The sequence below is a fragment of the Leopardus geoffroyi genome, chromosome E3 (genome assembly GCF_018350155.1).
Source record: "Leopardus geoffroyi isolate Oge1 chromosome E3, O.geoffroyi_Oge1_pat1.0, whole genome shotgun sequence".
Lineage (NCBI taxonomy): Eukaryota > Metazoa > Chordata > Mammalia > Carnivora > Felidae > Leopardus > Leopardus geoffroyi.
In genome coordinates this window covers 12,784,348-12,799,428 of record NC_059340.1, presented here as the reverse complement: position 1 = coordinate 12,799,428, position 15,081 = coordinate 12,784,348, and the positions used below count along the sequence as shown (strand labels likewise).

Genomic DNA, 15,081 nt, shown 5'->3' with positions numbered 1-15,081 from the left:
TGCCTCCACAACTGTTTACATACCAAATAGACCAAATGAATCATACCTGTGGCCAAACCAGGCTCATGGACTGTATGTCTGACGACCTCTCCTGTCCAGAATACCCCACAGGACCTCTCTGGGAATAATCCACCAAGAGTCTTTATTCATTTCCCACATAGGTGAAGAGTTACTGTAGACAAAACCACAAAGGGGCCCACAGAGAGCCTGGAGTGTTCTCTAAATCACAGGACAAGAAGTGGCTGGGTCTACAGCAGGTGCTGCCTTGCTCACTGAGAAGGGAAGTGGATGATTTATGAGCTGCAAAGGTGACGCAAAATGCTAATCAGCTTTAAGCTGACACTGGGTAACACAAGCAAATTTACATCTTCTCTAAAATAATTCAAATGCTTCTCATGCATAATAACAGGCAAGGATAAAGATAAAGTGATAACACTTCAGAGGCTTCACAAAATATCCCAATTAATAATCTAGGCCGTAAACCTACAACAAATTCTCATTTCTCATTTCTCACTGAGAACAGGAGCACACCACAACAACTGAAAATCACAGGAGACACCCAAGTCAAATCATCAGCCAGCAGGTCCCCTGATTGGTGGGCCTAGAGAATTTCACTGTATTTCTGACACGGGTCATCCACGCCGAGATCTAAGACTGAATTTTCGAAGCAGATATCACAGATTTTCTAGGTCAGAAAAGACCTTAGAAATCTTCTCAGTCAGCACTGGATGTGAGATACAAATCTCCTCCCCAGCTTTCATCTGACCATCATTGCAGTCAGCCCTACCCTGTGAGCCAGACCTCAACGCCAGCCATCGACAGCAGTGAACTTCCTAAGGCCCAGCCCTCATGGAGCTCACAAACTCACAAACTCACAAACTGCACGGCCACCTCCGCTGCAGAGAGCTTCCCACACTGCAGGGCTGTCTGCAGCCATTTCTGGGGAGTCCCCGGCTTCCAGTGAAGGGGCCTACAAGTTTTGGGGACAAGACAGGCTTCTGCGCGTGCCCCTCAGCCGGCTCCCACCTGTGCACATCCAAGAATTCTTCTCTTATTAACTGGTAGTCTAAATCAGATTTCTTTGGGGGAAAATAATAGTTCCACAGGCTACAAATAATGAGAAGGTAAAAGCAGTATCTCTTGAAGGCTGCCAGTCCCCTGGTCCCCCCACCCCCATTGCACCTATTTCTTTGTGTTCAGCACCCATGATATCCACTTGTTAGTCCCAGGTCTGCTCTGTGGAACGACTGGAAGCATGACCCCGTCCTCCACAGTATAAGTCTGCAAGCATCTGAGGAGAGCACAGCGCTCACCTCCCTTCAACCTCGGGTCTGACACCCCAGTTCTGTCTTTCACGATGACAGATGTGAGGTACCTGTTCTTCATTTGTTTATCATTATGAACCCAAAAACTATGTACTGAAGTGTCTGCTTTGGCAGGACATCCTCCATAAAGTTTTTGCAAAAGGTTCTATTGGAAGACATATCCCCCCCCCCGCCAAAATCCTACTGTGTTGTGTCAAAGACATGACAAAGGAGAAAAAAGTATCTCCAGGAAGAAGTGGACGTTCTGGAGGACAAAATGGGAATTTTCTGAGTATCAAATGTGCTTGATCATAAAAATCAGATTTCTGAGACCTATATCACAGACTGCTGAATAAGAATGTCTGGGGAGAGATGCCTGGAAATCTGTATTGTTAAAAACGCCATGTGTTGTTCTTATTACATAAATACTTAATCATAAAATGTCTATAAAACCAATAGACTAAAATACTACAAGAAAACAAGGCTTTTAACACCTGTAGCTTTAATAAAGTAAGAGGAAGATTCTCACGACTTGCTCCCTTTCGACTGATTATGTTGGTTTCCACTTCTCTTTAAACTGACCCTGATTCCCTGTGACCCAAACCCCACTGATAATCAGAGTAGAATCTGATTTAATATAGCACATTGGATACTCCTGCATTGAAACCAGGAAAGAGAAATTAGTGTGTCAGACAGAGACTTTCAACTGAGAAGACCTCAATTTATATAAAAATCTTTTCAGAGCCCTTATAATCTCACTGACCATCTGCAGCCCAGAAATGAATCCCGGAATCAGTGGTGGCTAAGTGGTTACATAGCACTAGATACTCTAGAGATGGAAAGGAAAAAAAAAAAAAAAAAAGTGAAAGAAGTTTCTATCTTGTACTTAAAGAAGTAAGAACCTACCATAACTGGGAAACTCCCCGTTAAGAAAGTGCTTAGAGATTACAGGATGAAAAATGTTAAAATAACAAGCTTGATAGCAATGATATGTACAAAATCCAAATTTCTGAAGCCATGCTTTATCATAAGATTCCCACTATCTAGCCCTTCATGATGCCTCTCATCTCCAGTGATTCAAACTCCACTGACAAAACAGACCTTTATTTCCTTTGAAGCAAATTAAAAAAAAAAAAAAAAAAAATACAAGTACCCCAAGCACCAGAAGAGAAAGACTTTTTTCTTTACCTAAGAATTAAAAAGAAAAGAAAAAAACCTAAATAGGAACAGAGAGTTCTTACTGGCAGCTGAATCTACAACATCAGAAAAATGGCACCCTTCAAACTCCACACGTGGAAGAGCTCTTCATCTTTTTTTTTTTAATTATATGAAATTTATTGTCAAATTGGTTTCCATACAACACCCAGTGCTCATCCCAAAAGGTGCCCTCCTCAATACCCATCACCCACCCTCTCCTCCCTCCCACCCCCCACCAACCCTCAGTTTGTTCTCAAAAGAGCTCTTCATCTTAAGCTGAAAATGGGAAATTAATTTTTAAGTCTCTTGTCTAAGAGACAGCCTTTAAAAAGGTATTAACCTACATTTGGAGATTAATGCAAACACAGCCATCTTGTTTTAGTGGGTACAATCCAACTTTTATTAAGACAAAGACGGATTCAGAGTAATTAAGAGCTTGTCCAATATCCAGAATTTTATGACTCTAAATATTAGCGAAGCTGGCATTCTTACCAGCTCTGCCTCAGAGCTATTGCATTATAAATCCTTGGTTGGTAATGAAACACCAGCTAAAAAGAGGCTGAATACGTCTCATTTAAAAACCAGCCTTCCCGTGGAGAACTACCCTGACTTTAATATAATGTATAGCCCCTCTTAGAACATTAATACTACTGGAAAAGGTGAGTGGTTTGGGATTTGCTACTAAGGGAACCCCCAAAGAAGATAAACAAACGGCAGGAAGTGTGTTTTAACAATGTTGGATGTTGAGAGACTCCCTGGTACCCAAGTCTAGGAACACCTTGCTGAATTGGGCAAGAAAACGACAACACACCCACACTGGGGATGCTCACAGCAGTTTATCTGTGAGGCATATCCTTAACACTGTACTATCTACACAACATAGCAGAGTCACAGATATCATAAACAAAACAAAAACAACAAAACCTCTAACAAGTTAACAACTCATTTTTTTTTAAGTTTATTTATTTATTTATTTTGAGAGACCGAGCGAGTGAGCAGGGGAAAGGCAGAGATTGAGAATCTGAAGCAGGCTCTGCACTATCAGCACAGAGCCCGACACAGGGCCAGAATCCATGAACTGTGAGATCATGACCTGAGTCGAGATCAAGAGTCAGACGCCCAACCAACTGAGCCACCCTAGCACCCCAACATCTCATTTTTAAAAAATACACCAGGGGCGCCTGGGTGGCGCAGTCGGTTAAGCGTCCGACTTCAGCCAGGTCACGATCTCGCGGTCCGTGAGTTCGAGCCCCGCGTCGGGCTCTGGGCTGATGGCTCAGAGCCTGGAGCCTGTTTCCGATTCTGTGTCTCCCTCTCTCTCTGCCCCTCCCCGGTTCATGCTCTGTCTCTCTCTGTCCCAAAAATAAATAAACATTGAAAAAAAAAATTTTTTTTAAATACCCCAATGGGGTGCTCTCCTTTGCCACCCAAATACTTTTTTTTAATTGTGTCGAAGTTATAGCCTTGACTACTCTCTTCTCAGAGCAAGGTTTTCTTCAGGGTCATGTTCAAACCTCTCTCTACCACGAAGATTGAGGGGACACTCATGGAATATGACCAAAATACAAACAACTGGTCATCATGTTTCTAGACCTCATAAAATCAGACTCTTGGAGACTAGCATCCTAAAGCAAGCTTCTTCTGTATTTAAAAGGCCACTAAAGGGTTAATCACACGGGGACTATATTATAGCTTTAAAAAACTAGTTCCTTCTCGGCTCTTTCATCAAATTAGCCACCCACCAACTACACTGAGGGGCACACCAAAGACTTCTGTGCCCCAGTCCCCAACAGTGATTATGTACAAGAAGCTGTCATCTCCACCCTCTCAGGAGAGAAATGACACATGTCATCTGTGTACCTCACCTAAGCCCAAGCCAATTCCCCAAATCCCAAAGGCATAAACAAGACTTGATGGAATGGACCAGATGAAAACACATGCACTTAATAATTAGCAAAAACCACGCTGCTTAACTGGCTGTTCTTCTAGAACAGAGACATCCTTAAGTAAAAATTACATTCCACTCTACATTCAAGGAGATAACACCCTTCAACCTTCTCTGTCCACTAGGCTCTTTCCTTCTCCGTAAGAAACAACATCTTCTTCCTAAAAGCACAAGTCTTACAGAATAAAAACTGTGCCAGCAAAAATAAATTTAAACTGAGACATCATGCTTTCTTTGACTATTCAAAGATACTGTCAGAACGTAATATTGTCTCTGAGGGGATTAACAAAGGTGCCATTTTCCAAAACGAACAAAGCAGGGTTTCTTTATTATTCTTATTAAATACTTCGGCTTCTTTTTTTTTTTTTCTCCATAGAACGACTTTATTTTTTACTCTAGAGAGAAGTGAATACCTAGTATTTGGGTCTTACCTGTTGAAACTGACCACAGCCAACATTTTGGCACTGTCATGTCTGAAAATCAAATTGGAAAGAAAAAAATGTAAACCAAGGACACACAGAAATATACCTGTGGTCTGCTGGAAAAAAAAAATTCCACGGGGAAACAAGGTTGATTCTGCTACAGTCTTCTGCCAAGCCGATACCCCAATGTTCATGGACTGTTGGGCCTCCTGTGCAGGCTTCCAGGCTGACCACAGAGACCACACACCCAAAATCAGTATGTAATTATTACAGATTAAGCTTGCTTCCTCGAGGTAGGATTAAAGCACTGAACCTGCTTTGAGTCCCCATGTGTAACTATGCCCCACCTTTATGACTGCAAGAAGCAAACATTCAAAGGCAACTACCACAGTATTAATTAGTCGGTCGTAGCACCCTGCAGGACAACTAGCCTCCAGAGAACAATCCGCACTTTTCAAATGGATGTATCTTGATTCTCATGGTAAGGCTTGGATGCACAGCCTTCCCAGTTGGGAGCCTCCTAGCTCCAGTGAACATACACCTTCTAAGCAGGGACTACTACACCAGGCACAGTGAGGTGTGGGGAAAAATTTGTAATATGCTATACGTAGTACTTTCCCTTGCACTGATGAAAGTAGTCCTCACAAGAAACTTGTCATCCATTTCACACATGAGGAAAGGGTGGCCCTGTCAAGCTAGAGATGGTCACTTAAATAATAAGTGACCACTCCAACAGCAATGGGTCCAGACTCTGTGGCCCAGCTCTGGTACAAGAACAACCCACTTGAATAAGATACAATCTCTGTACTAACACAGAGCTTTAGAAATTGATTTAGATAAGAAGACACTGGCATGAAAGTACATGACAAATACCAACTGAGTGTACATAAGCTGTACGGGTAACTAAAGGGAACAACCTCTTGAGGCTATGAATAAAAAGCCAGTGGAACATCTGAAAAACCAGGCTGTTCAATGAGAAACAGCATGTTAAAGGGCTCTCCATAGGTCATAAATGTTACACAAATGGTAACTGTTCATACAGATAATAACACCAGCTACAATTTACTTGGTATGGGTCGGATCCCATGTTGAGCACTTCACATACATTTTCTTATTAAACAACTCATCAATATGACGCCCATTTTATAACTGAGGAAATTAAGTTTGGAGAGGTTACATGACTTAGCCAAGGTCACATAAATAAGTGGCAACGTTGGGGTTAAACAAGTCGTTCTGTCAGAGCTCATGTGTTTTAACCACTATCCACACTGCCTCCAGTATTTCTATTTCCTGAAGTCATTGTTACCTAGTCCCCAAAATCCTCACCAAGTACTCAGATCTGATTCACATACTGCATATGTCTGACAGATAACCTCAATTTACAGGGCTTTTCCCCCCATACCCAGATCCCCAACATCCACAGGTCAGAGGGTTGTGGTTTGTTTCAGAAAACAGCAATGATCCCATGTGGTCTCCAACTACTGAGAAAAACCCTAGAAATGATGATGCATACATACCAATCAAAGGTTACAGCTATTTGGTATTTTAAACACTTCTAACTGAGGTTCTTAACAGTGCTTAAGAGAAGGCTTAAGTGCATTAAAAAAAATTCTCTGTACATTTGTTATTCTCATCCCAGCTTTAAAGATGGGTAAACACAGACTTGTAGACATTACAGGAAGCTAAGATCGGAATTCTGGCTGTTTCTATTCCTCTCCCCCCAAGACTTGTGAAAAAAGCCAGCTCCTGACTTAACCCACCTTTCCTCATAGCACTGCAGGTAAGAAGAGGACACATGAATCAACAGAAACGAAGATGGATCTCAGAAACGTCTTTTAATTAAACCACAGGAAATGTTGAGGGGTAAACAGAATTGGGGTCCTATCTCTCAAAGGGATGACAAGTTTGTTCACCTTCAGGCAACAGAAGAAGTAAAAAAAGAAAAAAAATTCAACTTCATAAACTCCTTTATAATGAAAAACTAAAATAAAAAGAACTGCAAAAAGTATTCATGACAAACATTGTCAAGGGTTACAATCTAGGTAACAGAAAAACTTCATGCAAGTTAAGGGAAAAAATTCCAATCCATAAACCGGTAAAACAGAAAAATAAATGAGGTTCAAACTAGTGCCCCAAAATAAAGGGTAAGTACAGCCGCCTTCCTAGTGACACAGTTCTGAAAGATATCTTGTAGCTTTTTATCGCTAAAAATGTAAATAATGATAATTTTCAAGACAAGGACCCTTATATCACTGATGATAGTATACAGTGTAAACTGTACACGGATAAAACCCTTAAAACAAAAAGGCACCCTGTTAGTATTCTACAACCGAAAATGTGTCAAAGAAATTAAGGGGGAAGAGGAAATCCTATGCACAAATAAGTTCTTTGTGGTAGAATGGCACAAAATTGAAAACTTCCAACATTAGAAAAACATAAATCATGGCACAATTTGATGATATTATGCAGTCATTAAGTTATTAACTATGAAGATAATATAGCTACACAGAAATGGCTTTTTGTAACATTAAGCAAAATATAAAATTATTTGTTACGATTACACCACCATCAAAGTGATGAGTGCATTACAGATAAATCCTAGAATAAGGGTATAAAAATGAGAAAAAAGAAAGAATAAAGGGGATTTCTTACAGAGGAATCTGTGAATGCTCTTATTTCTTTATAATAGTTATTGGAAGAAAATGGTAAGAGCCAAGCAAGGGTTCTCTCACCCTGGGCCCACCAGCTTCTCCACCTCATGGAGAATACATAGGTTTCTAAAAGAGTTAGAAGCTGCTAATATCAAGGCTCTTTCCTGGCTAAAATGTCTCACCCCTAACAGACAAATGTGAGGTGTGGAGTTGGACATGCTATATTTGAATTCCATGAGGAACAAGAAAATAGTACAATCAACATGGCACACACACAAAAATATAAATTTATCACCGATGCTTGCTTTCTGTGCGCACTGTAAAATCTAGCTCACAGAAGGATTTTCTGTGCCGTTTCTCCTAGGAAAACACTCAAACATCCAATGTTCATCTGAATTTTGTAACATCCCATAGCAGGTAGATACCGGCTATTTTCCAGAGAGGATTTTCCATAACACTGAGCAGAAAGTTGAGATCAAAGCTCTGCCAGCTCTGACTGAAATTAATTCTCTACAGCTGTTTAGGGAGCTTGTAGCTCAGAAAGAGGGACTCAGCTGCATAGTTCAACCTCTCTCTTCAAGAAGGAAAATGTGTTTGGGGAAAAAAAAAGAAAAGCCACAAGCAAGCACCTACCAGCCCACAGAGCTTACATGTTCCCAAAGAGCAACATTATTTGATTGCAATTTTTTGTCCCTTTTTTCTTTAAAGCCTTTTAGGGAGGCGACACTTCTAACAGATATACCTACCCATGGGAAGAATGGAGGAATCAATGTTTGCCTAAAGACATTAAAATTTAAAAAGACTAAGAACCTTCAAAAAAGTGCCTACTCTGTTCATTGTTATGCAGATTTCGCAAACACTTCCCTAATCCATGGGAGAGCTATTCTCTAAAATAATGCAATTTATATGCTTTACCAACCAGGAACAAACATTCCTCTGCTTTCAAGTTGCAGGTACTAGTTTTTTAGGCTACATTTGTGGCAGGCTTAGGGTGAGAATATCCTAAATAATCAGGAATGGTAGCCAAAAGCAGCACTCCAGCTATGGGGGTCCACGCGAGATGCGGGGAGGGCTTTTCTAGACTACACAGCTTCTCCTTCCGTCTCCACAGTCCTCTGAGAACCACACCCTCCTTCTCCATAATCATGGACAACCTCTTCCATTTGGGGGCCCGCTTCAACTCCTGCACACACATTCCACTGGGGTGAGTTCCATGCCAGGAATTCACTACTGAATTTCTTTTTTGGTGTACCACACACCAAAACCCCATTAGCACATCAGTTCTCAACCTTTGCTGCACCTGGAATAACCTAGGACTTTTAACAGATAGATGCCTGGATTCAACCCCCAAAAGATTCTGGTTTATACTGGCATGGAGTATGGCATAGGCATCACAGGATTTTGTAAAGCACTACAGGTGTTTGTTTTTAAGGATCTGACAATTTGATTGTAACATTTTGTATGCAAAAGCAAAGAACCTAGAATAGTCAAAACAATCTCGGGAAAAAAGAACAAAGAGGGAGGATTCACACTACTACAGTTCAACACTTACTATAAAGCTCGAGTAACTAAGACAGTGTGGTACTGGGAGGATAGACAGATACATCAATGGAGCAGAAATCAGAGTCCATAAACAGAAGCAGAAATCAACTTAAAACAGGCAACTGATTTTCCACAAATGCACCAAATATATTCAGAGTATAGGAAAGTCTTTCCAACAAATAATGCTAGAACAACTGGATAAACATTATTTCCAACAAATAATGGTAGAACTGGATAAACATAAGGGGGAGGGGGAATAACCTTTACTCTTATCTTACACACACACAAAAATCTGAAATGGACCATAAACCAAAATGTAGTTAAAGCTTCTAGAAGGAAACAAGGGAGAATATTTCTGTAAGGTACGCCGATTTCCTAGAGAAGGCACAAAAAACACAAAACACATAAGGAAAATGTAAAATAAATAAGACTTCCTCAAAATTAAAAACTTCTGCTCATCTAAAAACATCAGTAGGAAATCTGAAAAGGCAAACCACAGACTGAGAGAAACATTCTTATTACATATATCTGACAAGGGACTTGTATCAGAATAGTCAAGAGAGCCTATAAATCAGTAGCAAAAATACAAACAACCCAATTTTAAAATGGTCAAAGACTTGAACAAACACCACACAAAAAAAGATAATGCTCAACACTATTAGTCATCAGGAAAATAAACACTAAAGACCATAAGGAGATACCATTTTATACCCACTAGCATGGCCAGAACTAAAAAGACTAGGAGCACCTGGGTGGCTCAGTTGGTTGAGCATCCAACTCTTGATTTTCGCTCAGGACAGGATCCCAGGGTCAGGGGATGAAGTCCCAAATCAGGCTCCCCTCAAACCAAGTCCTTTACCCAGTGACTCCACATTCCTCACACTCATGTTCAGTTGACAATAATAATCCACATCCTAGACCATAATTTGAAACTCTTCACAAAGAGGAATAAAAAATTACCACCAGGGGATTTTTGTGGTTATTAATATTTATCCCTAAGCAGTAACATTCAATCAAATCGTTTTCATTCAGCTCAGCAAAACAAACCAGAAAGTTAACCAATTCTGTAACCTTGAATCCTGATGCTACAGTTTTTGCCTTCTGTGCCTTTAAAAGTGCACTGTTTTCATTTCTCTGCAAAAGTGCTGATCCAGACAGCACAAGACAACAGCAGTCCTGTGGATATCACTTGTAGGGAAAAAGGAAACGTGAGAGATTAAAGAGACAACTCCCTCACAAGACCAATGATGAAATGCTTCGTAGTCTTTTGAACAGGAACTTCTTTGAAATAACAAAAAACAAAACGAAAGACTTGCACAGGCCAAGGTCTAACAGCAGATTGTTTTGCAGCACTCCCTACCTCGCAGAGCTCTTGAAAGCCAATGCAATTGTGAAATCACGGAGCCCAGGAGAGAAAAGGAGTCGAGAAATCATGTAATCAGTGTACAGACAGAAAAACTGAGGGTCAGAGAGGAAAATGTGACTCATCCACAGGGATGTGACAATGTTGGTGGTGGCCGGTCAGGGGTTTGTCCAGGTGGTCTGACTCCTGTTGAGTGATTTCTGCTCTCCAGCTTAACAGGATCCCTTGTGTATACTCAGGAATACCCTGGAGAGTCCTTCTGCTTGCTGGAATCAACACAAGTCACACTGCTTCTGTAGTTCCCTCTTGGGTCCCACTCATCCATCCCCTACAACTGTACTGCAGACTTCCATCCTCTCTCCAGGTGGTTCCCAGACATTCCAGGATGCTTGGCTTGACTTCGGTCGCTGCCTGAGGAGGTAGACTGAGACTACTCATCCATTTCACTAAACTACCATTAGAATGTAATGACTTGCTTCTTATACAATGCCAGTGGACTGAGGTGTGGAGCTCAACAGTCCATTACTTACCCACTGAATCATTTCTAGCACTCTGCCAATAAGTCTCTTTCTGACACAGCAAGCAGAAAAGGTTTGGCTTCATCCAGGATTCATCTGAGGATTTCTTGCAAATCCTTAGAAACGCCAATGGCCATGAGAAAGCCAGGACTAACACGAGCTAATATTTAGGGAGCACACATTGTTCACCAGTCCTTGATCTAAATGGATTACATATATTTACTCTTGTAGTCCTCCCAAGCACCCTACAGCAGGTGTTACTACTAGTCCCATTTTACAGATGGGGAAACTAAGTAACTCTCACACAGTCACATAACTATTAAGTGGAAAAGCTGGGGGGTGCCTGGGTGGCTCAGTCGGTTAAGGATCCGACTTCGGCTCAGGTCATGATCTCACAGTCCGTGAGTTCAAGCCCCGCGTCGGGCTCTGTGCTGACAGCTCAGAGCCTGGAGCCTGCTTCACATCCTGTGTCTCCCTGTCTCTCTGCCCCTTCCCTGCTCATGCTCTGTCTCTGTCTCAAAAATAAACAAACATTAAAAGAAAAAAATTTTTTTTTAATTTTTAAAAAGTGGGAAAGCTGGAACTGGGACCTAGGCAGTGAGACTCTGGGAACTTTATGTTAACCACAAAGCTATTCTGTCCTTTGCCTGAGTTAATACTCTACAAATGGGCCTACTTCAAAGCAATCATTATAAAACATCCCTTTCCTCCCCACTTCTCAAAGAGAGGAAAACATTCCAAAATATAAGTTTTTCCAAATTTCCTAAAAAGGTCTCAGAGAATCACACAGCTTATGTAACATTCCATATATACACAAGACTACAATCTGGCAACTCCAAATGACCACGGTTGAAGGGAGAGGCGGGGAACCCCGCAGGAGTGGTGTGAATGATGAAGGCAGTAAAAACCGGGATAAAGTATCCAACTGTCTGATACCCAGCCGTTGGGAATGCAGACAGCTGTGACCCACAGGTTAGCATGCAGGAGCACATGTCACAGATCAAATCCTCCTTCTTGCTTTTGCACTGCTCTACACTCGCTCTCACCAACTGCTGAAACAGAACATGTTTTGACATGTAGAATATCAGCAGCAAAAAAGTTGCTCCTCTAATGTCTGCTTTAAAAACTGCACAGGCCACCTCTTGGAACAGTCGTGTTTTTCTCAGACTGTAAGTAAGTGGCTCTGACACTTTGGTGATACCATATTCCAGTAAAAAGCAATTCCAGATCTGTTTCTCTCTGTGTCATTTCTTCTCCCATTTTTTTCTTTTCTTTTCTTTTCTTTTCTTTTCTCTCTCTCTCTCTCTCTCTCTCTCTCTCTCTCTCTGTGTGTGTGTGTGTGTGTGTGAGAGAGAGAGAGAGAGAGAAAATATTTAAGTTCTATTCTCTTCAGATGTATTTTTTTTCCTTTTATTTATATTCTAGTTAGTTAACATATAGTGCAATATTGTTTTCAGGAGAATTTAGTAATCCATCACTTACATACAACACCCAGTGCTCAGCACAACAACTGCCCTTCTTAATGCCCATCACCCATGTAGCCCATCCATCACCGACCCACCTGACTCCACGCACCATCAGTTTGTTCTCTATCATTAAGAGTCTCTTATGGTTTGTTTCCCTCTCTTTTCATCCCCCCTTCCCATACGTTCACCTGTTTTGTTTCTTAAATTCCACATATGAGTAAAATCACATGGTATTCATCTTTCTCTGCCTGGCTTATTTCGCTTAGCATAATACTCTCTAGTTCCATCCACCTCATGGAAAATGGCAAGATTTCTTTCCTTCTGATGGCTGAATCGTATTCCATTGTACATATACACCGTATCTTCTTTATCCATTCACCAGTCAATGGTCTTCAGATGCATTTATATCAAAGCAAAGGACTCCTAACATTACCCAATATTTGTAAAGGGAATTTTAATCTAATTGCTCAAATATACTGTTTCACACATCAACAATGTAAGCATATGAACAAAAGTCCATCCTTGAATGGAAAACAGAAGTTGAGGTAAATTTAATTTTCCAAGGTCATAGAGCCGCTAAACACACGAATTGGATGACGATTCTCATCTGTATGCCAAGGCATTTTCCAATTAAGCATTTTATTCTATGAACTAAAAGAGCATCTTATTCTCCTTGTGTCCCAGTGACACAGCTTTACTTCTACTGAAAAAAAAAAACAAGAAACAAAAAACAAAAAACTGAACAGCTCCAAGAATTACTAGACTTTGATCTTCAGCCACCACCTATACATAGTATATCCTAGGCATCCGTAAACAAACAGAATTGCTTTTCACTCTTGGGTCCTTCAGTGTGGGATCCCAAACTTTTTCTGCATTTTAAGTTGGGAAAATCATATCCACCCCTGCTCTATATCCTCCCTCTATCTGTACACCCTTTCCACTGCCATCAATCCTTGATCCACTATCTTTTGGGTATTCATGCTTCCTGCTTAAAGAGTTTGGGGCTCCAATAGCACTCATCATCAGGGAAATATAAATCAAAACTACAATGAGATATCACCTCACACCTACCAGAATGACTTAATTTTTTTTTTAAATTTTTAAAAAATGTTTATTTATTTTTGAAAGAGAAAGATACAGCATGAATGGGAGAGCAGCAGAGACAGAGGGAGACACAGAATCTGAAGCAGGCCGCAGGCTTGGAGCTGTTAGCACAGAGTCCAACGTGGTGCTCAAACTCACAGACTACGAGATCATGACCTGAACCAAAGTCAAACGCCTAACCGACTAAGCCATCCGGGTGTACCCAGAATGGCTAAAATTAACAACACAGGAAACAGCGGGTGTTGGTGAGGATGCAGAGAAAGGAGAACCCTCTTACACTGCTGGTAGGAATGCAAACTGGTGAAGCCACTGTAGAAAACAGTATGGAGGGTCCTCAAAAAGTTTAAAAGAGAACTATCCTACGATTCAGCAATTACACTACTGGGTATTTACCCAGAGAATACAAAAATACTGATTTGAAGGGATACATGCACCCTAATGTTTATAGCAGCATTATCAACATAGCCAAATTATGGAAAAAGCCCAAATGTCTATCGACTGATGAATGGATAAAAAAGATGTGGTACAGAGAGACAGAACATGTATAGATATATACATATGTATACACACACACATACACATATAGATAGAACATGTATGTATATATATGTATATACACACATACATACATATGCATATGCATATGCATATACATACACATATACATACATAGAATGAAATCTTGCCATTTGCAACGACATGGATGGAGCTAGAGAGTATTATGCTAAGCAAAGTAAGTCAGGCAGAGAAAGACAAGCGTCATATGATTTCACTCATATATGGAATTTAACAAATACAAGAGATGAAATAAGGGGCAGAAAGAGAGAGAGGCAAACCAGAAAACAGACTTAACTACAGAGAACAAACTGAGGGATGCTGGAGAGGATGTGGGCAGGGGAAGGGGGGAAGGGTGATTGAGGTATTGAGAAGGGCACTGGGGAAGAGCACTGGGTGTTGTATGTAAGTGATGAATCACTAAATCCTACACCTGAAACTAATATTATACTGCATGTTAACTAACTGGAATTTTAATAAAAACTTGAGAAAAGGAGGAAAAAAAAGAGTTTAGGGCTCACCATTTCCCAAAAGGTCCCAACTCCTTTCAAAAACTCACCCAATTAGATGTCAACCTACGTATCAAGCATTCTTCCCAAACAGTCTTCACACCTCCTAGTCCTGTCTGTCATGTTTCACCATGCACCTGTGCTCCAACAGCCACACTGGACTTACTCAAGGACGTCCAAACACAAAATCCATCTTTAAATCTTTCCAACTTCATTCAACCTCTTTTGTCAGCCTACAATGTCCTTCTCCTTGTCTTGACCACCAAAAAAAACTGTATTACTCTGGATTCAGTTTTGGAAGGACTATCCCCAGCTTATTTCTCAAAGCTCACAGCATTCTGTGCTCAGGCTTTTATAACTATTATAATTATATAGTATATTATGAAATACAGGACAGCAACAGAGTCCTCCATTCCCCTTCTCATTCCCAGCTCTTATAACCGTGAGAAGCACAGAGACTTCCTAAAAATTGCTTTCACAAATGGTTGTGGAATCAGGTGCTAGG

General features: G+C 40.8%; 1 protein-coding gene across 6 annotated transcripts in view; it reads right to left on the bottom strand.

The window, feature by feature from the left end:
* AUTS2 (activator of transcription and developmental regulator AUTS2) overlaps nt 1-15,081 on the bottom strand; it is a 1,121,759-nt gene that overhangs the window by 990,650 nt on the left and 116,028 nt on the right. The gene's annotated exons all lie outside the window — the stretch shown is intronic.